Raw genomic sequence first — 26,436 nt, forward strand, 5'->3', positions numbered from 1 at the left:
TATCTCTCGTACTGCGTAATATCTTACGCTATGGGGAACACAATGCAACACGCCGTGCGTACTGGGATCCGACACTAAAGTAGCTCGGGGCCCATATAGTGCATAATCACCGTAGACTCACAGAGAGTCGGGGAAGAGAGGCTGCAAGCATCATTCCCCATGAAATAGCATCCTACAGGAGCTAGTTATGTTAACAGTGTTCCAAACAGACAGGGTGAACTTGTTCACCTGAACTGGGTAACAGTACGGGTTATTCAGCACCCATGGAGCTGTTTTCTCGATCAGTGTGCATAAGCAATGACTCAGTATTCTGCGCCGGCAAAGCGGGACAGATAATACTGAATTCTAGACCGACAGCAGCTTAGCCTGTAAGGCGAGAACCTCTAGGTTATAACACCTTATAAATGTAGACGGCGAAGCCCAGCCTGCCGCCATACAGATATCTTGCAAGGAGATCCCGCTAGACCATGCCCACGACGAGGCCATACCTCTCGTGGAGTGCGCTCTGACAACCAAAGGACACTACAGGCCCATAGAAGTGTAAGCCAGCACTATGGCATCAACTATCCATCTGGATAGGCTCTGTTTTGATGTGGCCAGTCCCCTGGAGCGTCCGCCAAACAAAACGAAGAGCTGCTCTGTCTGTCTGAAGACCGACGAGTGGGACACATAAGGTCACAGTGGGATCAGAGGAGACTCGCATCCTCCTCCTCATCACGAGCCGGGAGGGCGCACAGGGATATAACCTGGGCCCTGAACGGTGTGTTGAGAGATTTGGTTTGAGTATGACTTTCGAGTCATTAGGCCCAAACTCCATGCATGACGCGCTTACTGAAAGCGCTTGCAAGTCCCCTACACGCTTCACTGAAGCGAGAGCCATAAGGAATACCGTTTTGAGAGACAGATGTTTCATGTCTGACAAATGGATTGGCTCGAATGGGGCACCTTTCATGGCTTCCAAAACCGTAAAAAGGGTCTGGGAGGATTTAGCCTCCGGGCTCCCCTGAGGAATCGCACGACCAGGTCGTTTTTCCCCAGTGGCTGGCCAGACGTCGGTTTTGCAAACGCCGCTATGGCCGCCACGTACACTTTGAGCGTGGATGGGGTCCTGCCCTTATCCAGCAGCTCCTGAAGGATGGAGAGCACTTCCGTAACCCCGCAGTCTGCGGGTGAAAAGCCCTGAGCTTGACACCAGGCAATGAATACAGACCACTTCGAGGAATAGAGCCGTCTAGTAGACGGGGCTCTAGCCTGCGTGATTGTATTTAACACTCCCTGTGGGAGGTTAGCGGGTACCCGTTGATGGCCCATGCATTTAGGGACCATAAATCCGGGTGAGGATGCCAAATCGAGGCGTTCCGGGGGCCTGCATCTTCTGAAACCTTTTGAGCGGCACTGTAGAGCCGCGGTGGAATGATTTTGCGGCGCGCTGAATGCCCAGTTCTCGCTCTGGCGATAGACGTGCTGTCATAGACAGCGAGTCCAGCACTGTTCCCAGAAAAGAGATTTTCTGGCTGGGAAACAGCAAACTTTTCGCCCAATTGACTGTGAGACCCAGATTCTCGAGATGCTCGAGCAATGTGGTCCTGTGTTCTATGAGCTCTGAATGTGATCGAGCTAGAATCAGCCAATCGTCCAAGTAGTTCAACACTCGCATGCCCCGAAGTATCAGGGGTGCGAGAGCCACGTCCATAGCTAGGGGTAGAATGAAATCCGGGCTCTGGCCGCGGCATTGCAGCGGTTGCAGAGCGACGGTGTGCTGAGACATAAACACTGTGTTTACAACGTGCGAGGCGGGAAGCGCACCGATCACGGCGGGCAGCCTGAACGCGCTCGAATTCTCTATGACCGGTTGTGGAGAGAAAGCGAGCGGGACAAACCCCGTGGGGATGAGCGTGTCTGTGAGGGAATGTGGGCGCGGGACAGCGGGCACATTCACTGCACTTATAACACCGTCGGCTTGTGATGACTGAATGTGTGTCGGTTTCGTTTTTACAGAAACCGAGGGACACGCATTGTGTAGTGTTTGTGGGCACTGTGTTGTGGGCACATTCACTACATTGTTTGCACAATCGACCTGAGTCGATTTTATTTGTGCTAGCCCTGCGCTATGGCGGGCTGTGTCTGGGTGTGGGAATGGGCACTGGGACGTGGGCATTCTTACAGCACTCATAACACCATCGGCCGTGGCCGGAACACCAGAAAATACACTCTTTATTGGATTTATCTGGATAGCCGTAAAAACGGCTTTTGTGTGCAGGCAAGCGGGCAAATGAACCGGCTTGTTGACTGCTAAATACACTGGAACAGTCACATTGCATGGAACTGGACGAGCGAAATGTTTTGGTGAAAACCCGGCCGCAGCGGGATTTGAACACCGTCGCTTTCCTAGAGAGGCTAGGAAGGCTTTGAGACCTCGTGCTTGATTTCGATCCTCGGCCGGGGCCCGCGCTGAGGGGGGCGGCGTCCGGTAGAGCGAGAGCGCGGTCTCTGTTCTCAGGCCTGGCGGCGTTGAGAAGCGGCGGGTGGTGCAGGCTGCGGCTGGGAGCTCCGGGCAGGCGGCTGTTTAGAGCGACCTGTTTCGGAACTAGAGCGCTTCGGGAGGAAGTGCTTCATAGCCTGCGATGTCTTTTGAACCTCTTGGAATCTGACCGCGAAATCTTTGACGCAGATCGGAGAGTTGACGAAATGGGCGCGTCGAGAAATACAGCGCGCTCCGCTTCAGTCATTTCAGACAGCGTCAACCACAGATGTCTCTCAGCCACGGTGAGAGAGGCCATGTTCCGCCCAATGGCCTGTGCAGCTGATTTCGTAACGCGTAGAGCCAGGTCTGTAGAGCTCCTTAAATCCGCAACGCTGATTGATTCAGCGCCTTCCTCATCCATTTTTCGGAGAAGGTCGGCCTGGAAGATCTGCAGGATGGCCATTGTGTGTAGTGCTGACGAGGCTTGCCCGGCGGCGGTGTATGCGCGACCGTGCATGGATGACGTCACTCGGCAGGCTTTAGATGGTAGCGTTATCTGAGCTCGCCGACCTGCAGAGGGCGGGCAGAGATGGGAAGCTACCGCTGCTTCCACTGGGGGAAGAGAAAGGTATCCTCTGTCTTTCGCACCGTCCACAGTGGAGAATGCAGCAGAGGCAGAGGTACGCACCCTGGCCGAGAGGGGGGCGTTCCAGGACCTCGCGACTTCTTCGTGAAGTTCAGGAAGAAAAGGGGCGGGTCTGGATTGTGCCGGCGAAGCTGGCGGGCGAACCGGCGAGCTTTGGCGGGCAGGAGAAGGCTCGGGGCCACGCTGTGCACGGCGCTTTTTACGGCGCGGCGCTGCAGCGGGTTGAAGTGCAGGCTCTGAGAAAGATGCCAGGCGAGTCCTCAGAGTCACCATAGGCAGTAGCTCACAGTGATGGCATCCGCCGTCGACGAGAGCGAGAGCCGCATGATCCTCACCCAGGCAGGAAACGCAGATGACATGGCGATCCTCTTCACTGAGTGTGGCTCGACACGAGCCGCAGGACCTATGCATCTTGAGAAAGACGCAGCTCTTTCAGGAGGGAGAGAAACAGTGAAAAAAGCGTGTGTCGCAGCGGCGAACACACACACACACTTGAATGGAAAGGATATGACGCCGGAAAGCTTAGCAGGTACGGCGGCTAAAGGCGGCGATGCCAGCGACTTCAGACTCAAGGCTCGTCCCGCTGTATGCTTTTCCTCAGACGGCGCGGCTTCTCACTCCGGATCCAGCAATGCAGATGCTTCGCTGAAGAGATGAAAATCAGTTTGTATCAGCCTATCGATCTGTATTTATAGGCCAAGGCCACGCCTATTCTGGCGGGACGTGACGTATATGGGCGCGAAGTGCCCCATTGGGTGTCATGTCTCGCAGGGCCTCTGTCGATAGGCTGCTGCTTTTGCCACAGGTCAGCCAATAGGCACGCAAGCTGCCTTGCCTATGTCTGCATGCTGTCGCAAAGCGTTTTACATTGATTAAAAATTAAGGATAATTTTTGGCTTCAATATCTCGTGGAAAAGAGGTTTTCCCCATACCGTAAGATATTACGCAGTATGAGAGATACTCTCGTAAGAGAACAGGCAGTTAATGCCAGAAAAGCACAGAAAGATGTTTCTCTATTGCCTTGGGAGGAGGCCCCTATTTTTACAACTCGCCAAAGTGAGGTTGAGGTTAAACCTGAGCGGGAGGAAAAATGAACGATAACCTTGCCCCTACAAAACCTGAAATGAAGGTGACAGGAGGATGAGGTCAGGAAGTGCATCTAGTCAAAACACAAAAAGCGTGTGTGGGAGAGCCATGTCCCCTCTGCATCTACTTCATAGGTGCCTTTTTTTCCAGTCATGGATGGAAAGAAACTGAAGTATACTTTACCAAATATTAGATTGCACCAAAACCGGATCTAGAAACGCGAGAAACTCTACGTGACTCAGGAAGGTGCATGAGCTGATAAACATCTGCAGTGGAACCAAAAAAAAATACACATCCTATTCTAAGAATTGGGTATTTACGAAATGGCACAAATCATAACAGCCTTTTCATGATTCACTGACCTCCAGGAGAATGTTAGGCGGTCAGACCCTTTGTGATTGAGTGACTCTAGAAGTGGGAGACTTGGTTTACTCACAGGGTCACTCATGCAAATATGTGGTTCTAGCATGATGTGTGTGCACATTGGACACAAACAAGGCCTTTGAGGTTGGAATCAGAGCCAGGTGCATAGTAATTAACCATTGTAATCAGACAGTAAACAAGCATACAGGGCAGAACAGAGAAAGTGACTAACCAGCCTCTTTCACAACAACAGACTTCCTCCCCCAGTCCGCTTCCTTATAAGGGCAAAGGAAGCTGAATAGACGGAAATGGGGAACTCCTAGGGGTGCAATGCAGCTTACAGTAAGTATGATTGGCTCTTATCTGGGGATTCTGGAGTTGACTTGCCCATTACCAAATATAGCATTCTGTCTGTTTTCCAGCTCCTTGAAGTCAGCAGCCGTTTACACTGGAAAGTCTGCAACATGTTGAGCAAATATGACACTTTGATCATTATATCATTTTGAGCTGTGAATAAGGACGACACGTGGAGGAAATAATAGCCATGTTCTCCTCAATGTCTTTCAGAGCTGTGCCACCTACGGAGACACTGTGTTTGGACTGAAAGAGACTAGATGGGACAGCGTGGTTGGGTCTGTCCTTGTGGGAATATACATGTGTGGAGGTTGGGAGATATTTGAGATGACGCGAGACATTTGCGGTCAAGGCAGCCTGTGACGCAAGAGCACTGAGAATGTCTTTCCTCTTTTACCCTCTGATAAAACTACAGCACTGTTGGGAACACCGATAACTTAATGTCTCCATGAAATCAAAATTGAAAATTCTTATTTCTTATGGAATATAGTGTTTAGCATAATTAAACCGTGCACATTTTTTTTTTCATTTGTGCCCTATCAATCTTTTAACAAAAACATCAACTTCACTTTCCCTTCACAATCTCTTCATGGGGGCGAGACAATAATCCCTCCCCTCCAGCAGCAATTAGCAAACAACAACAATCCAATGATCCAATCAATTCCCGATAGAAAAATAAAGTCCAGCCCAACATTTCTGTGCTTTTAAGGGTGTATTCACACCTGCCTTGTTTGGTTCGATTGAATCGAACTCTAGTTCATTTACCCCCTTGGTGCGGACCTTTTGGGCAGGTGTGAATACAGCAATCGAACTCGGGTGCGGACCAAACAACCGAACCGAGACCTAGCTGAAGAGGCGGTCTCGGTACGGTTCCAATGAACTCTGGTACGGTTCGTTTACGGTGTGAACATGAACCGACCCAATTGCAAGAAAGCACTGCGCCTTTGAGTTAACAGGCTTCCGCTGTCTGGCCACACGATACTGTTGCGCGTCTTTTTGCGTGTCGTGTGTGCATCATTGGAATGGAATGAATGAATGAATGAGTGACAGGGCTCTCAAGTGTCACGCATTGGCGGGAGAGCGTGACAAAAGACCGAAATGAGTGACTGTCACGCTCTCCCGCCACACATTGTATTTCTCACGCTGAAAAACTATTTGTAATATATTTAATATGCCGCGGCGCCCAAAACTCTGGCCGCGCCGCTCTCACTGTGGAACCGGCAAGAATCAAGGGCGTCTCCTCTGGTGTTGTTAGCAAATCAGAAAATAGCACTATTGTATCTGTGTAAGATTAAACGCAACAACCAATGACACCGAGTCGGCACGACACACGTGTGGTTTTGTTTACAGATTTTGGTTCACTTGCAAAAAGAGCAGTGTGAAAGCGAACCGTACCAAAAAAAACAAAAAACAAATGTATTTGGTCCGGACCAAAGCAAGTGAACTATCGGACTTTCCTGGTGTGAATACACCCTTAGATTCCATTTTGACGCGGATAACTCAGAAGAAAAGATGATCGCAATTTTTGGTTCATGCAGACTTCAAAGGAATGACATCATCCCATCACTCAAATGTAAATATGACACTACTTAGTGGGATAGATTAACAATGCACGACGATATAAAAGTTTTGTCAGATGCTGGTAAGCCAAAAATTATTTTCATGTCATGGTCAATAAAAAAAATCTTTTTAAACAATTTTAAGTTTAACTTAGACATCACAACATTTTTAATGTACAGTATGAAAATCCATTAGAGCTGCACGATTCTGGATAAATTGAGAATCTTTCTTCTTTTTTTTTAAATAAATAAAATAACTTTTTAATTTAGTAGAGGTTCTGACAAAATGTTAAAAATATAAAAGAAAAAGAAAATTAAAATATTTTTTTAAGTATGCACAATGAAACATATGTCCAAAAACTACCTGGAATTATCCCCACCCTGTTACAGCGCCCCTTTGCAGAACACCTGCAAAAGGCTTAGTATAATTTATGACTATACAAACTGTCCAAGGCTACAAGAAAGGCCAGTTTCATCTTTGATCCAGAGTATTGCATTCTTTCTGGGAAACCCTTCCTCTTCTTCTTTAATCTGATAGTATAACTCCAGGAAGTGACCGTGTTTTTCTGCAGTGCCCACAGAGGTTGTCTAGCTCTCCAAACACCACACTAGATGACCTTTGTGATGACCTCTGTGACATCTCACAAGTGCCAAAGTTCTGCTGACACCCTCCCCCGCTGACCGCTGTACTGCTTTACTTGAATCTGCACTCCATGACGCACATTACACGCATCTCCCTCGAGCTCCATGTATAGAAACAAGAGACAAATTAGCATGGTTCAACACGCGGTTCAGCTAATGTTCTCCATTCCTTCTTCAAATATAAATACAGACCTCTTCAATGACTATGGCATGGTCATAGACAACAAACTCTTAGTGCTTTATTTCAGCTTGGCCCACTCGTTGCAATGAAAAGCTGCAATGAAGCGACTCAAGGAAAGCATTCTCCTATTGTAAACATGCACAGGTGATTTGTGATTTTTAAGCACATATGATGACTCAGTGATGATTACATAATTTACAAACAGTTCAGGGTAATCCAATGCCAGGAGAACCCACAAACTACAACTGAACAGACAAACGGAGGGTCTAAGGATTTTTTTTTAAGATTAAATTTTTTTTGTACAGGGATGTGAATCGATAATAAAAAACTAATAAACCCCATGGTTTTATGTACACCAGTGATATTTTTGTTAACTATTTCCCCGCCATTGATGGAATTTTCCATCATTAATGACACAACGCTTCCCCGCCATTGACAAAATTTTTCGGCAATCCATGTTTCACTGCTATACCTTCTGAAAGAGTACAGAATCTCTGGATCAAAACACAGGCGAAGAAGCAGCAGAAACAAGCGATCGAAGCATTGCTTACGCACATGTTAGCTAACGCAATCATCAAACATTAGACGGCATATAAATCAAAACTGTTTTGATCATCTTTAAGATCCGGACGTAGTCTATGAGAAAAACAAGATTTTCTCAACTTTTTGTTCACATTCAAGTGTTGATTAAAAAAAAGAATGCATGCTAGAATAAATGTGTGTTTCCTTTTTTGTTTAAAAGCAGAGGCTCTGTTCTTTCTTTTGACATATTGTATGATCAGATATTCATTCAACAAAATAATATGGTGGCCTTGAAAATGTTGTGAAAATTATCAAATTCTGGTGCTGGCTGGCAACTTAAAAAAAACGCTGACAGGGAAAGAGTTAACTAAAACTAAAACCATTTTTAAAAACACTAAGAAGGAAAGAGTTAACTGAAACTATTATTATACTATTAACTATTATTAATTGAAATAAAGCTGAAATAAAATAGTAAATATTAAATGAAAAAAAAGTTGGAATACCAAAATTACTAAAACTGAAATAAAAATAAATATTTAATAACTAACATATAATAGTATTTGTTACTATTGCATACTGCAAAATGACTAAAAAATAAACAAAAAATTTGAAGGAAAACTAAATATTCAAATAAAAGCTAATTCAAAATATTAATAAATACTATAATAGTATATAAATAATACTAAAGTAAAACTAATGTGCACAAACTATGCAAATGTATCTACACATTGAATCCTAAATTACTAGGATAATTTATAAAACTGCAGTAAAACAAATCACGACAACAATAGCGGTGCAAGATTATTATAATTACTGTCATTTACCTAGACTTTTTTATTAAGTTAGCAGAGAGTTCATTGTTTTTGTACCTTTCGAAAAGCATCCATCTCACGCATGTGTAAATGGACCAACTAATAGCTAGGGCTGGCGGTATATCGAGTTTGTACAATATATCGATATTTTTTATCCCCACGATATGGAATTAGGCAATAGCGTTTATATCGATACAGTAGTTTGTTACGAGCACATCTGAAAAATAGCGGAGGACGCAGTGTGAACTCATGCAGTGAAAGTACATGGTAGCCTACAATTTGTCCTAAACATGACACAAGCTTATATTAAGCGCTTTAAAATAACTGGTAAGATATAGTTAACAAGTTTAAAGCAGCTTGCCCTTTCAGATGCTCTGACAGAAACTGTTGCTGACTGACAGATAAATAACGTTACTTGCGCTGTTTATGCGTTTGAGACGTGGTACTTTCCTCAGTGCTTAACTTACATTTCACATGTATATTCTCCATCTGTAAATTTTAGAAAATCAAACAAATATGTCCATTTCACTGTCAGGAGAGGACGAGCTTCTGCAAGTGAATCTCCGCTAAAATTCAAGCTTCCGTTAAAGAGCACCGCCGCGCGCATGCGCGCCAAACAGACGAGCACAATAGAACAGTAGCGCAATAATTCTGACTAAAATATACATAGGCTATTGCTAAAATATTTGTTGTTGGAGACAATAAATGTGCCATATGTGGAATTTTAAACCTACAAGTATATTTTTATGAAAGTGATCATTATAATGGGGTAATCAAATGCAGGCTAATATAATTAGTTTGTGCTTTTGTTTTTATTTTCATTTTTAGTTTAGCCTTTAGTCATTTTAAAAACAAAAAAATTATATTTGTTTTTAGTTTGTAATGTTACAATGTAATGTGATTTTAACCACCTTTTTGCACATAATATATTGCATAGCCTACATTACATTCACTATATTTGTTTCCATATCCTTCAATATCAACATTGTTTGGAAATCATTGAGCAGGATGTGAAATTTTTTTTTTTTAAATAAATACAGATTTTCTTTATCCAAATAGAAAAACGTAGAAAGTACCGAGATATATATCGTATATCGCCATTTAACCAAAAAATACCGAGATATGATTTTTTGGCCATATTGCCCAGCCCTACTAATAGCACAGTTCCCATTCCAGAGTAACTGATTTATCTGTCATGCAGTCAAGTATAAGTCACAAAATGATTAAAATGAATACGCTTAGGTAGAACAAGTCATTATTGTACGAAAGACGTTTCCTAACTGAAGCACATGGAATCAATTGCACATGACTTGTAATGGAGACAAATCTTGATAATTACTATGGCAGGAATGGAGGCAGCTTTAATAAAGTGACCATTCACTAATGTCACACAGTTTTATAAATGGTGACCAGGGGGGAGAAAGAGAATGAGACGGAATGTTTAGAGTCGGTCTAGGGTCGCTCTCTGCGTCTGTCGCTACCTAAAACAGCAGGGCATTAGGGAAATATACGGCAGGCCGTTTCACACCTCTGTCGTGAAACTGCGTAAAGCAGGCGGTTCACATGCATGGCAGAGGATTTCTGACCTGGTCCCCATCGGACTCCCGCTGAGAAGGGCTGTTGCAGATATCAGCTGCATAGGTGTCAAACCTCACTCCTGCTTTCCCAAACAAGCCACCCTCAGTGCAAAGGGTGTAACTGACTTCTCTATCCAAACAGGCGGGTGCATGTGGTAGAGCACAGGGAACCAGGACTGTTTACATGCAAAGGACCTAAGTGGAAAGGCTGCTAGGTTGATCCAATTAGATATGTTATCAGGACAGGTGACTAGGTGTGAAGTATTTTTGTTGTTGAATGCAGTCAGAAAAAAACTCTTCCAGTAAATGTTTTTTTTAAAAAGTCAATACACATTTTATTGTGTATGCAACATTTCCTTGACCGTAAACAAATGACAAACCGTCTTAGAGGCGCTTCCTTTATTGCAGAACTACCTGTAAAGGCCTGGTCAAGTGCCTACAATGCTGTTTTTTTTTTCTCTAATGCATGATACTGAACTATTCTATCTTAAATTAAATATCCTTTCTCTTGCATTTTGCATTGATCAAACTAGGGCTGCACAATTAACTATAAAAACAACAATGCTAAAAGTGATAAAGAAAACAGCAATAATATAATGCAGAAATAAATTTAACAATCATAATTGTTATCATAAAGTATTCTTTCAATAATAAATTCAATGTAATACTAAATTACTAGTAAATTGTTAAATGTATTTGTAAAATATTTTAATTAAATAGAAAATTATTATAAATTATTAAATGTACCACTCAAATAATGCAATAAAGAACATACTACTCAAGGAGAGAAAAAAAAAAAAATATATATATATATATATATCAATCATGCAGCCCCAGATCAAACTGAAACCCATGAAAACTGTTTTTTCCTGAGTATTTATGTATGAGTGCTGAACCTTTGGCCCTGTATTGCAGGACAGTACTCAGTGTTGGGAAGCCACACCTCTTCCCTCAAATCTTCCACATGTACAGAGTGTGGAAAGGCCATTAAATTAGGTCAGTCACGCTCTGGGAGCTTAACCTACTTGCTTAAGTTCGAAAGGAAAAACTGGATTTATCACCTCACCAACATATCTGCCCAGCCTATAAAGGTGCTGAAAGAAAAGGTGTATGATTAGTAATTTCATATAAGAGAGCCATACAAGAGAGTTTGTTGTTTCAAGTGTTTGGCCGTGGGACTGAAAAGTGTGTTGGTGGCAAAACACCCAGGTGTCAGTTGCAGCACCCCGTACCCGTGACTGTGCTCTGGTGGGGAGAGTGCGCACTCAGCCAGGATTCCCTCGTCTAGTCAAGGGAAGGGTCAACTTGTGTCAGACTTGGGTCAAAGTTGAGTCTGGTGTGCCAATGGTCACGGGTTAGTCACCGCAATATCTCCCGCTGCATAACTAGCCTCGGCACACCTGTGAAATTTTCATTCTCATTTTTAAACGCCTCAAATGTGAGAAAGTTTGCATTCATAAGGGAATCTATGATCACTTTTAACCTCAATTACAAATTCACAACTGATTTTAACCAGCTGAGGAAATTTCCCTGAGAGACACTGCAAGAGTAACCTAAGCTTTGCTGTCAGAGGTTCATCTGTGCTGGACATTCATACTCCTTACTGTACATACTGTATCCTGCTTTTTGTATGAAATAGCACATGAAACCGTATCCAACAATAAATATTTAATAATAATTAATATACCTAATACAATAAATTATACTATGTATTACTTGTTATTTTAATGTAAGGAATAAGAATAAATAAAACAATATAAATTTATATTATATACATTTTAATATTATATTATTATATAATACATTCATTTAAATGTATTAATTAAATTTACAATAAAAGTAAGATTAATTATTAATAATACTTAACACTAATAATATTTTTATACATTTTCCCCTTTTTTGTCCCCAAATGTCTGAACTCAATGCAGCCGGATCCAATAATGAGAAAGGAAATATATATTAATACATAAATAACAATTGACATCACTTTCACTTTGCTACACTAGCAGTGGAAGGTCAAGCAAAGCACATTGCATTATGGGATACAGTATTTTATGGGTTGTATGCACATTTTGGTATAATCCAGGCATTCTATGCATACAGTAGGCTAAACATAATGCAATAACATAATGAGTTACAATATATGATGGTATGCAATTTTGAACATCCCCCATGCTCGTAACATGCAGCATAATGCAAAACAGTTCCGAATTCACATGAACAGTGAAACACTAACAAACAGCATGTGTTCCTATATTTGGATATCAGCTGACTTGCGCATTATACAGCTGGCTTACTCGGAAAGGTAACAGATAGCAACATGAATGCTTAGGAACTTTGAGTTCAATGATGCTGCAGAATCCTTACATAAAGGATTAGAAAGCAGGACAGACAGTAGCTTAAAGCTAGTACACCAGACAAGACATTTAAAACACTGATTATGCTATCAAATCAGCTAGAACATGGAGAGAATAATAGGATAAAAACAGTTTGTTATGTTTCTAATGTAATAATCAACTTTGAACATATAATGCACCTCCTGGACGATTCCTTTCAGTTGTGCAAGCCAAATCAAACAAAAACTAACAACTGGCTAAGCTTTAGTTTTACAAAGAACGAATGAATAAATTTCCAGTAAGAGAAACAGTGAAGAGAATTACAAATGAGAGCGGCATTCCTGCAGCGCTTCAGTAGTTCATTGGAACTTAAAGCTATTCAAACTATGCGTCTTTCCTCTAACCAGAAGTGTAGCACGGACATGGATGAAACCTTCCATGCAAATTATTTTTTGCAATGCAAACAGAGCCTGGGGCAAGTTATGACAGGAAACATTCAATTATTTGCTGTAACACTTTATCGAAATACTAGCATACTGCTGTTTTTAACTATTCCAACAATAAATGCTTTATGATAATAATTCATATAACACTTAAATAAGATAATGCATCATGTTTATCATTATTATTATAGTTTTATTATAATTTTATGAAGCTTATTTTTTTAATAGAGTTGGCTTTGTGACGAATCCCATTATGCTACTAGAAAAGCATCTGCTAGTGCTTAATGCATAAATGCGACTTAAAAGTAAGGGTGCTCCGATTGATCGGTTGCCGATCATAATCGGCCGATAATTGCTTTGGGATGTGTGATCTGCAGTCTCTATAAAGGTCGATCAAGAAAAGCTGATCAGATGACGCAAAACTCGCGAGACCTGGTAAAAATGGCTTCACCGGTCTGGCAATTCTACAAGGTGTGTGAAAAAGACAATTCATTAACAATCAATCTGTAATGTGTGTACCATGCCGCTGCCCGCTTGTCAAACTGTGCAGCCTCTCCGTTCAACCCGTGAATAAATCCATCGATCCGCAAACTACGTTTAAGTTCTTAAATGGTCTAGTAGTAGATCCTTTGACAAGTGTGTCAGAGGTTACGGGTTCTAATCCGCACTCAAATAGGTTTTTTTCTCTCATCAAAACTGAATATGTTCATCAGTGGTTACAGTATATCTAGCAGGGACACGTTTGTGTGCTTTTTATTTTGTGATTTCGCCGGAATGAATAAAGAGTCTCCACAACGGCGATAGATTGAAGCGCGCGTCCGAGTGAAGACTGCGAAACTCGGAAGAGAAGAGCCACAGAGAAAACTGTATCCATCCATGCAACTGATCGCCGTGGCAACGAGCGCTCAGCTTTAGTAAAAAACAATACATTTTAGCGCTAGATTTCACATTTTATAGCGAACTAAATGAATCCTCTGCTAGTTAACTGGAGATGTTTTATTTATTTGTATTCGGTACATCCGTGCGTGCCTCAATGTTACAAAAAGTGATGAGGGGACAATATCGATCCTTAGAAACAATGGTGGGATACGACTTCACTGAATCTAAACAAATCAATCTAACCATTGATGTGAGTGTGAAAAGTAGTGGTGGCTTTCTTAATCTGTTTAAAATAATTGTTCAAGAACCTTTGCAAGGTTCGTGCAAAAAAATAAATAATAATAATAACCAAAATATTGATGCTTAGGCTAAGAAGTATTTTTATTTGCATTTTCTGTTTTTGCTGTGGACTTTACTAACTGTGGTCCTTTTAAGTGTATTATAAAAACTGATGGCTGACTGACTCAAAACATTAGTTTGGCTATAGCCTTTATGTTGCAGTTTTTAGTTTAAAGTAGTCTAAAGCTAAATTTAAAGACTCATATGTTCTGTCTTTTATCTTTTTTTATTTTATATTCTACAGGAAAGTTGTATTTGTCAAGTCCTAAGCTGCTCCCAATAACCAAGCACAGGCTGCTAAGTTAATATGCTGGACATGTTGCTTGCAAATAAATACACAGGTGTCAATTCAGGATACGTTGTCTTCTCTTAATTGTAATACTTAATGTACATTGATGTTAAATATACTGTTGTTTAATAAATAATGCTACATGGTAAATAGAAGGCTTCAAATAGACCCTGTAATCGGTGATCGGTATCGGGTGATCAGCTTCCAGCAATCGGGGATCGTGATCGGCCCCAAAAATCCTGATCGGAGCACCCCTACTTAAAATTAATAATGTTATAGAAAGTAATGTTGTATTAGTCTCACTGTTAATAATGCAACTATGAGATCCCTGCAAATGTGCATAGCAACGTATTTTGCCTACTTAAACACCATATAGAAGGAGGAGGAGTGATGGAGGCGGTAGTGCGCTAGTAGTATGTGATGCATGAGCTAGAGTGGGCCGCACATGTAGGTGAGAGTGGGAGACTGATCTATATGCTGGGGAGTATGTGAGCGCAGCATGAGAGGCAGGAGGAGGGAGTGCATCAGCGACCGTTACTCACATTCCCCTTTCAATGACAAAAATGAAAGCGAGTACAGAGCAGCAGGAATGCAGCCAACTGTCGAGCTGAATAGGGATTACTAAATGCCGAGGAGATTGTGAGAGGCAGTGGTGAACAGAACAACGGACTCTTAATGCTACAGAATCCAAATCCCACATATTAGTCATTATTTTTGGATGAGCTGCTTGGATAAGATGGTTGCATCTCCAGCACTTGGGATGCCACTCTTTGTCTTAGATGCAAACCTATTATATAGCACACTATAAAACCTGCTACATAATCCTGCCACGTGAGGCTGCTACAGGGATGTGATATAAGCTGTTACAAGTTGAGTGAAATCCCAAGAGATCCACAACCGACTCGTTATGCAACAATTACCGGCACATGCCATGTACCTGAGGAATATGAAATGATGTGCATGTCAGTTAGTCAGTTTTTCATCCACTCGGCTGGAAACGGGGAGGAAAAAAGCTGAGGTGCTGACTCATATTTTGAAAGCTCACTACATAAATAGCACAGTCATCATGACCCAGCACTTTTTGAACTGTTTCTCTCGCCAAGCCTTTCATAACACGCTCAGCTCTTTCACAACACAGACAGAGAAAAGGACTTAAGTGTGGGGTATTCACCACACATCCATCTGTTTGAATAACAACCTTGCAAAACATTACAAAATCTATCACAGGTTCTAGCTATTTTCAGCACTGCCCTTTCTCATATTTTGAGCAATCTGAAAAGTTAGAATTGAATTTACTGCATGTATTATATCACATGGTAGCTGGAGAGTTGTTATGTTCCATATGGAATTATTCAATAGCTCATTGTTTAGTCTGTAAGTCCGAGCAAGAAATGCATGAACGACAGTCTATCAGTCACTGACAGGCGTCTAGTCACCGGATGGCAAAAACAGAAATTACCACAGTCCCTATACAGTATATTTCCAGTCTGCCTCAAAAAAGTCATCTCTAGTAAAAAAAACAGACACCGTGTTTGTGTAAAATTCAGACTGAAGTCTCGGAAGGTGTTTTCCCTGAAGCATGTTGTTTCCAAACGGGACCCCATACTTTCCCCCCACAGTCTGTGAGTCAGTCAGCTGACGCAAGACGGCAGGAATCTGGTCAGGGGTTTTGTCCCGTCTAGACCGAGCAGGACGTAACTAGAGATTGAATCACAGTGGAAAACAAAAGCAGAGCCTCTGCAGTGAAGTCCTATACTGCCACTCTGTGGTGTAGTATATATGTGACACTCTTTATCCATGACTACTGAACTCTGTGGATGGTATTTATATAATATTAGCATAATTCCAAAAAAAATTGTTAAATGTGAATTTACAACTGCAAATTTACTCTAAAGATTTTCAAGATATTAGGACCAAATTATATATACAGTACAGGTCAAACGTTTGGAAACATTCCTATTTTTAATGTTTTTGAAAGAAGTCTCTTATGCACATCAAGCCTGCATTTATTTGATCAAAAATACAGAAAGAACAGTAATATTGTGAAATATTATTACAATTTTAAATAATGGTTTTCTATTATAAAATTTAAAATATAATTTATTTCTGTGATAAAAGGCTGAATTTTCATCAGCCATTACTCCAGTCTTCAGTGTCACATGATCCTTCAGAAATCATTTTAATATGCCGATTTATTAATGTTGTGCTGCGTAATATTTTATTTCAAGATTCTTTGATGAATAAAAAGTTAAAAAAGAACAGCATTTATTTAAAATAGAAATATTTTGTAACAATATACTTTCTAAAGTTTGGGTTCAGTATTTTTTTTTTTTTTTTGGAATAATTTTATATATCTATGGACTATTTTCACAGACTCTGATGATGCGTTTTAACTGTAATCAGCATCGTAAATCCTGCAAAGTTTTTTATATTTCATTTTCTTTTAATTTATGTACATTTGTAACACTATACTTATTATATTACCTTAGCATCAAATTACAAAAAACTAGTTAACGCTGCTGTGAAGGTGTTTCTAATACAGCGGCTGTGTAAAGTAGCTATCTCTCTCTCTTCTAACTGCCGTTATCCTCTTTTTCCTCTTTTTGAAAGTTGTGAAAACACTATTGTGGAGTTTTTCTTTTGCTATTTGAGCAAATTAGAACACAAAAATATATGTTATGTAGTCTCTCATTCACCGCTATACTGTTTTCTAAGTCCATTTTAAAAACAACTACCTGCTATAGTGGTTCGTTTTATGGACTATTTCATTATTCCAAAACAATTAAAACCTAAGGAAAACTGGTGACTGGTAATCATTAATGTGCATGATAGCAATGAAAGTTTTCTGAGGGGGCATTTACACGACACCGAAACTTTTTAAGCGTTTTGGCTGTTCATTTACACGACGATGGCATTTTGGGGGCCTGAAAACGCAAACTTTTGAAAAGGGGGTTTCAAAGTGCAAGTTTTTGAAAACGATTATCATCTCTATGTAAACTACAAAATGCTCATGCGTATTACATCGTCAGTCTATAGCCGCGTAGTTTTTCCTTACCAACTGACAACGCCATCTACTGGCCTGGCATGAATAATACAGCATTTTTAGTCATTTTTGTGGATCTATGTGACTGGGGATCGTTTTGACAACAGTGCCGTCTTTACGCGAAAAACGTAAAAGAAAAACTTTTCTGTTTTTAGTACATCATTGACCTGTAAACGTACCCTGATTCTACAAAAAAAACGTGTAGCTATACATACAAAAAAAGCAGTTGAAGTATGGTCAACATAATGAAAATTCAAAATGATTGTAGCTCTCCTTTCATTGTTTCATTTCTAAAAACAAAATGACAAGAAATATGCAATATGCATATAGTGTTAGCTATCATGAAATCAGTACCACTTTACAATAAGGTTTCATTAGTTAAATTTGTTAACATGAACTAATAAAGAACTGCACTTCTACAGCATTTATTAATCTTAATAATATTAATGTCAGCATTTACTAAAACATTATTAAAATCAAATGTTGTATTTGTTAACATTAGTTAATGCACTGACTGTGAAATAACATGAACAAACAATTAACGTGTACTATTATTAACTAAGATTAACGGTAACACTTTATTTTGATGGTCCCTTTTGAACATTCTGTTAACTATAAGTAACTTTGCCACTACATGTCAACAAACTCTCATTAGAGTATTAGTGGACTATCTGCTTCATATCTGCAAACTCTTTATTGTGATGGTCCTCCAACAGACACTCTACTAACTATAAGTAACTTTGCAACTACACGTCAAATTATTCTATCCCTAACCCTACCAGTCTACTAATATTCTACTAATACTCTAATGAGAGTTAGTAGACATGTAGGTGCAATGTTACTTATAGACTGTACAATGTGTTAAAGGGACCATCAAAATAAAGTGAAACCAGATTTACAAATACAGTAACAAATGTGTTGCTCATGGTTAGTTCATGTTAGTTAATACAAGAATAATAAACAAATCAACCTTACTGTAAAGTGTTACTATGAAATCAAAGATATAAATTCCTTACAATTTAGAGTTGGACATGGACTTAAGATTTCATTTCACTAGATGTATTTCCCCAACCTAATAACACTTGCCTTGGATAAAAACGGATGACTTTGTCAGACTCAGAATGCGGCTGAAATCGAGTTATACTTTTATTTTAGTTAAGCCTAACTCGCATGCTGCCGCAATTTTTACAGTAGCATGGTAGGATAAATGCAACTTTTCCATATTATCTTAACGTTACCTGCTGCTCCTGTAGTTTGAAGACTGCTGCATACATAGCGCTACAAAGGAAACTCCGCCTACTACATCTCCGCCAAAAAAAAATGTATATACGGTAATATTTTTTGTATTATTATTGTAAGTGGCAATAGTGTATAAGTTTATTGTTATCTATTATACTATTTGTAATAATAATATAATTATTATTATTTACAGTTATCAGAGAGGGACACAATACATTTTGAGACAAACCGGGCATGGGCTTGAGCCCCCCCCCCCCCCCCCCCCCCCCCCCAACCCCCTGTGCACGCCACTGATCAAAACTGAACTGTGGACTGGGTGGTTGCTATGGACACAGCTCAGAGAGAGTATAGGACATAAAGAGTATATGCATGAATCAGTTAAATATTGTTACATTGACACCCCCATGTGGTCAAGATGCATCAGATTACCTGTATGCCAATATATAAAATTCCCTGTCAGCTTAGTACAAACATAACCTGTATCTGCATTCTTAGTTATAACTTTTATTTGGAATTTGTCTTACCTGGATTATGGAGAGGCTGTAGACCAAAGCTGGCTCAGGTACTTGCAGGTAAGTTTGCTTGTCTAGAAAACACAATACACAATACTTATATCAATTATTGGAACAAGAAAATATTAATGTAACATGTTATTTACCCATTTGACCATCTATTTGAGTGGTCCATCCCTACATAATCTTACTCCATATTAAAATTTGATGTGAATAAAAGTAGGTATTGCTACAATAATTGATATATTGCAAGTGTGATATAATAGCTACGGAACAAAAAATGTTTTTTTTTAAAAAGCACATCACAACCAACATATCAACACGTACACTAAAAACCATAGCAAAAAAAATATTTAAAAAAAATAATAATATCACATTTCATAAACACTTGTTCGTTAATACGTTAAAAAATGACTTAAATATTTTCAATTTGATTCACTAGAGGGCAGTGTCCTGATCACTAATAAACTTTATATAATACAGATTAGGAATAAGAATTAGCAGAATTATTGAAATTTTGATCTGCTTTTAGTAGCTATGCAGAATTAATCTGCCCACCACCGTCTGTAAGGTTTTGTTTTTATCCCTCTCTAATCATGACACAGGAACATACTCAGACAGGCTTTATCTAAGCAAGTGTAAACATACTGTAAATTCTACCCTTATATTCAAATGGGTTACTGACAGTGAACTGGAACACTTTGGTTTACACAATATCATAATTGTGAAAACCTTTACTTTATAATCCTCTTGTTCTTTGCAACTATTAATGACAATTAAATGTTGAATATCATTGACTTAAATTATATCACTATGACCAAAAATAAATAAATAAATAAATCCTATATATTCCACACTAAAAAAGTATGTACTAGTCTAAGGGACTTTTGTATAAATAGTTAAACAACATTTAGCAATTAATCAATCCAATGAATATGCAATACTGCATTAAAAATAAAATAACCCAACATAATTATAGTCTAATCATAACTGGCCGAACTTTCATCATACAGTTTCAAAGTTGTACACGAAATGGTGAAATAATGTGCGTTCCAGCTATAACCATTATTCATGTTGTCAAAACAAATGTTTCCAACCAGGGCAACCAGAGTAGAAAGAGAGCGAGAGAGAGATGTGAAGCACCAAAATCAAAACCTATGAATTATTAATCTCATCTAATTCAGTGGAGCTCTGAGTATGATCCTAGCCAAGCAAAACAAAGTGGCTGGACCAGTTGATAACCCTACTGCATTTCACTAACCATCTGTTACTGTACACAGAAAATGTATCTACTGTCTAAAAGAAATTTATGTTTTAATTAGGGTTCCTGTGGAATAAGTGAGTGAACCGGTTCTGTAATTAGTGCACAGTAGCAGGTCCAGCTGTAATTATATTCATGTCCCTGGAAGACTTCATACTGGGAAAATATAGGTCGCTTCAAGCCATCTGATTAGCTTGAGCTAATTGATTTTAAAGAATTGGTATGTTTGGTAATACCATCAATATATACACTACACAATTTTTTTCTGATAATGTGTATATACTGTGTATACATATATATATACATACATATATACACACACATACAGTACATTCACACATTCTGCACATTACCAGAAACTTTATCAGATCAAATAACCGTTCTTTTACAAAGCATGAGTTCCGAATGAAAACAAAACCATTACGGGCATTTGCCTTTATATAATTATGTGTTGTACATACAAAGGAGGAGGAGGTGGTCCTTGCACCTGCACCTAGACAATGCGACATAACCGCCCTGAAATACATTTAGCATCTGTCAGGAGAGTATAGAGCATTAGATACATTGATAAGTCATGGCAGACTGGACTTTGTAGTGAATCTAACCAGGCCAAGTTCACTGTGTACTAACACACTGTGAATTCTGTGGCTCAGTATGGTAATATTGCCAAAATCGTGATAATGGCTCACCATGAGGTCATTTTCTATAATAGGCAAACAGGAGCGATACATCAGCTCTGCAAATGTAATACATTCCATTGCATTGACCAGAGCAAATCAAATACTTAATCTGTTGAATCTACTTGCCCTTTCGGTTTGCGGGGAGTCTAGTTATTTAAACCCACTCTGAGGTCTCCCTATGAAGGAGAACTGTGACAACAAAATAACACTTCTTGACACACAGCACAAAATAAACATTAGACCAGTTGAGAAGTGTTGAATGTAAAATAATATTTTTCATTAGGTACAAGCACAAACGTATATATACAATGTATGATCATATATATATATAAATCATTTTTAATAAAACAAAATGCTTTATATTATATTTTATTTTTAGAGATGCTTCTCTGACCACTGCCTATAAATTATTCATTATCTTTAAGTTATCTAAATGTGATTAAACATGACTAGTAAATACCATTACCACTGTGCAACTCATTTATTTACATTTATGTAAACTAAATATTTGTCATATGCACACATATTGTAGGAGGCTGGGCTCAGCGGAGTCTGGTTCTTTTCAAGGTCCAACCTCCCCCTTCACCTAAACATCTTATGGAGTTTTTTGTTCCCTTGCCACAGTGGGTTCACTAGATGACATTCTGTACAGCAACTGTGAACGAGATGTTTGGTGAAAAGTGATATAGAAAGAAAACGCGCGTACCAATTAAATTATGCACGACCTTATAAGTGAACTACAGCATGAAAATAAGGAAAAGCAGGCCTGTGGAGCTGTAACTGGTGCTGCTCGGCTGTTTCTGGGGTTTTATGTAAAGTCCAGAACAGTATAAACGCATTCAGCCAATATCATGACATCGTCACATTAAATCAGCCCAAAACGATGCAGAAGTGCAGGCAGTTGCACATCTGCCATAACGCACAACATTTTGCTCCAGAGCTCTGTTGCTGTTGGTAGGCCTTGCTCACAGTGATGGAAAGACAATGCGGGCATTTTGACAAACGGTACACAATGTACGCCTCCTTGCCTATAGCTCTGAAGACTCCTTCCAAACGATGTATACAATGTACAAACCTATAATGACCCGGCGCTGCAAATATCTGCCACAGAATTAGAGAATATAAGGCGTAAAGGTGTTGACAGGAGGCGCAGGAAAGCTTCTTCTCGCCTGTTAAGCTTTAGTTTGAGCCAGAGCGCAAAGATTGATTCACGCAAACACCGAAATGCCAATCTTGCCCTCGCGTTTTTTAAAGCAGAACATATAAAACGCACAGTCTACTAAATATTATTGATGCGAAGCCCACTCCCCACCCCACCGGACAACGCTCAGAAAATTCAAGCGGTTTTGGATTCGTGACACCGGTGGAGTGGAGCGCCGCGCGCCCTGTCTTTAACGCAAACGCGTTGAAAAACACAGGCGTCTAGGTAAAGCAAACGGATGCTCGATTACAAACCTGAAGGAAGGAAGCGAGCAAGGAAGAAAATAAGAGCTTGTTGTATACTCACCTCGTCTACAGTGATTGTGGAGGTAATTTAAAGGGCCAGGTTCGCGCAGATTGTTACCCCCCCTTCCAAACAAACACCACCCCCTCCGTGCACCAGTGTCCACCCAGTCAGTCCCCCCACTACCGGTGACAGCGTTCTCGCACACAAACTTGCTTTTCTCTCCTGGGAAAAACCTGAGTCGGTTGTGAGTCAAATAAGGCGGCTCTTCGTTAAAATCGAAAACCAATCAGTTTCGCCAGCTCTGCCCTCTCCACCCTCATCGGGTGCCTACGGGTTTGGTTGCGTCCGTCGGTGAACTGTTTCGCTGCTCGATGGGATTTTTGGGGGTATTGTGCTACCGAGCGGTTTAAGAAGTACACTTTACGCAGCGGTTCATCGACCCAGTCTTCATTAGCCAACACATTTGAGCGCACCGAACTCGATCGCGTTTTGCACCGCAGTATGCAGTAAAGCCTACTGGCCCAAGAGGGCGCTAGTGGGCTATTCAAACTCTGTTCACACATTTAAGAAGAACGACGAAATATATGAATATTTCATCAATCTTCTTGTTCAATTTTTATTAACATCAACGCAGATTATTGTATTTTCTGCTTGCCTATTGTTTATTATTAGGCTACCTATTTACTTAGGATTTCTTTAACAATGATCAAAATATGCAAGTCCTTTATCTTTTTCTTTAATATTTGCTTTAAAAAATTAAAAATTTTAAATTCTGTCATCATTTACTCGCCCTCATTTCATTCAAAACCTCTATGACTTTCTTTCTTCTGTGAAATAAAAGATGATATTTTGAAGAATGTTGGAAACCAAACTGTTTTAGTTACCACTGGCAACCATTGTATGGACAAAACCAGACACATTTCTCAAAATATGTTATTTTTAATGTTCCACAGAAAAGTAAGTCATTCAGGTTTGGAATGACACGAGGCTGAATAAATGATGACAAAATGTAAATCTTTGGTAAACTATCCCTTTAAAAAACTCTCAGAGTTCCCTTGCAAATTGCTATTCCATTGCTATTATTGTTGCCTACACAACTGCAAATACAGGCTTCAGTGGGATGTATTCTGCTTCTTTGAGTAAGCCCTATGTGTTAGAAATAGGCTACTGTAGGTGGATCTGCACTTCCAGGCAAATTTGGCACTTGGAACTTGATCAGAGTCAGCCAGCCTTAATAATAAAGCCCTACGGTTCCCATCCGAACTAGGTCTTTCAAAGGTTTTAAAATGCAGTCAGGGCAGTTTAAGAGACTGTACCCTGTGGCAGTTCAAAAGACATTATTATAGGCTGCTAATCACGTAGTGGACTGTTAATCTAACATAATACCCTTTTAAGCACATAATATTGAAAGAGTGTCCAATGGGAGTTGCATTTACATTCACTGTCCAATCAGGAAGCAGGTTTGAGTTTGTGGTTACCTGTTTACTAAGCCATCTGAAATTTAAAACAAAATCAATTTTTAATTATGAAATACATAAAAACTGACCCATGTACCCACCTGAGTTTTGTGCTCGTAAATGTTAAAGACGTTTACCTTTATCTGTTTGCTTTGAGACACTCTACTGTTTTATTCAAGGACTGTGCAGACGATTTGTCTTTTCTTTCTGCTTCACTTCACAGCCTCCCTTACGGATCCCCAGGATTCTCAAAGGTCCCAAATGAATTGTGCTAACATTTGACTTGGCACAGCATTGCTGTATTTTTACAGTTGGATATATTAATAGTAAATGGGGATGGTAGATAATTTATTGCATTGTGTCCTCTGGAACAAGAAATTTTGCTGATGGCAGTATATTTTCTATCATATTCTCATGCATTGAAGTCATGCAGTTCTCTCTCCTCTCTCTCTCAGAAAGCAGCAGTCCATCTAACAGTCTGCATGGAAACTGCAATACTGCTGAGAAAGGAATGAGGTGGTGCAGTTGTTGGGACGCGGGGAGAGAGAGAGAGAGAGAGAGAGAGAGAGAGAGAGAGAGAGAGAAGAGAATGAAGCAGTGGATCACAGTCAGGAGAGTTGATTCATGCACTATCCCTGCATGGCAGCCATTGTTTTGTTCTGTGCTGCTGGTTTGATTCTCAAAACATCTTGAAGCTCTTGATTCAACTTGCCATGTTTCTCCTCTCTCCCTGCAGTTGCGTGAGATACAAAGGCAGTCGATCATTCAAATCTTTCGAATCAGAAAGAAATTGGCAACTTTTTACATTTGACATTTACACAGTTTACATTTGACATTAATATAGGGTTTGCGCCCAAGGCTATAAGACGGTAATTGCTTGTTGCTTATGAGTTTTTCCCCTTCATGTTGGATTGTCATGCCATACTATTAATTCACGAGTTCACACGTACATGAAATCAGATGTAGACATTTATGCGTATTTGGCGTGCTGTCCGGGAGAGGGCCTGAGCTCGAAATTTGGCCCGAACCCAGAGTACTCCCCCTGGGGTGGTGGAGGGATGCTGTGAAACTGTCATGGGACAGAGGTGAGGGAAGGCTATTTTTACATCGGCTTCCTCTTGTGCTGATTTGTTGATTACCTGAACGTGCTCCTCCCGAACTTTGTTTCATAAAACTTCATTTATTAAATGATAACCATTTTTTAAATTACTTTTCCCCTGAAAGACTAAAGTAAGGGATTACTCTTATTTTTTCTATATTTTACTTCTGATGTAATTGCATTAAATACTGTATAGACTATAGAATAATTCTATATAATGTTAATTTAATTTAATAATTTAATGTTAAAATGTATGTTTTTAATGTAACCTCTCTTTAAATACTTTGGTCAGTTCAAGAATAATTTATGCAATTTTATATTATCTATTTAATAGAATTAAAAGAGCAGTTTCATGTCTATCCTTGTATTGTTCAACTGGTCGAGGTTGATATTGTTCTTAATTAGTACAGTTATCATTGTTATATATATAGGCCATTCTACAGAATTGGTTCAAAGTCAGAGTTGGAAACGTCTTGAAAAAAAGTTGTATTTGCCCACAATTTTTTTATGTATGCAAATTTATATTTTGTTTACATCTACCTTGTAAATATATGTTTTGCTATTTAAAAAAAGGTAAATCAATAACAATTACAATTTTAACAATATTTCAAGTGTAATTTATTAGATTTGTTGTATTTGAACCCAATCTTTCTTTGTAAAGGGCATTAAGTTAATCATACTGATTTCAAAGTTAAAGTGCCCCTATTATGTTATTTCAAAGTTTCCTGTTTTGGAGTCTCCTACAACAGGTTTACACATGCATCAAAGGTCCAAAAAATGTTTCTTTTCCTCCTATAGGCCTACATTTGCAGATTTTGCACATCACCACATTTTCATATGATTCTCAAACGACTCGTCTTATGAATGGAACAGAAACATCAAGATGGCTTTGGTGTAATAGTTTAGGATTATTACTGCTGTGGTATTGTGGTAACGATGAATTTTAACCACTGATTCTTCACATGCTCTTCCTTGGGCAGTGAAAAAAAACTGTCTTTACCTTCACATTGTGTAGAGCACAGCGTCTTCTCGACTTCTCGGCTATTCAGTATCCACAGGAATCAGCTGCAGGTTTGATGTTCAAGTTTTCTGTAGTGACAGTAATGTTTTGGTTGCGACCACATCACATTACAGAATTTTAACTCGCCTTCAAAAACACTACTAAAACATACTAAGATACTAATGATTTGCATAACTGTACAAAAA

General features: G+C 39.7%; 1 protein-coding gene across 1 annotated transcript in view; it reads right to left on the minus strand.

Annotated features, from left to right (window-relative positions):
- gng7 (guanine nucleotide binding protein (G protein), gamma 7) overlaps positions 1–23,202 on the minus strand; it is a 34,258-nt gene extending 11,056 nt beyond the window's left edge. Inside the window, exons 1-2 of the mRNA XM_077231997.1 lie at positions 22,735–23,202; positions 19,299–19,360 (exon numbers count right to left, since the gene is read on the minus strand). The gene's annotated coding sequence lies outside the window, so the exon portion shown is untranslated. The remainder of the gene's footprint in view (positions 1–19,298; positions 19,361–22,734) is intronic.
- Between the last annotated feature and the right edge of the window lie 3,234 nt (positions 23,203–26,436).

The sequence above is a fragment of the Siphateles boraxobius genome, unplaced genomic scaffold (assembly GCF_051911475.1).
Source record: "Siphateles boraxobius isolate OS27281-9 unplaced genomic scaffold, OSU_SipBor_1 1, whole genome shotgun sequence".
Lineage (NCBI taxonomy): Eukaryota > Metazoa > Chordata > Actinopteri > Cypriniformes > Leuciscidae > Siphateles > Siphateles boraxobius.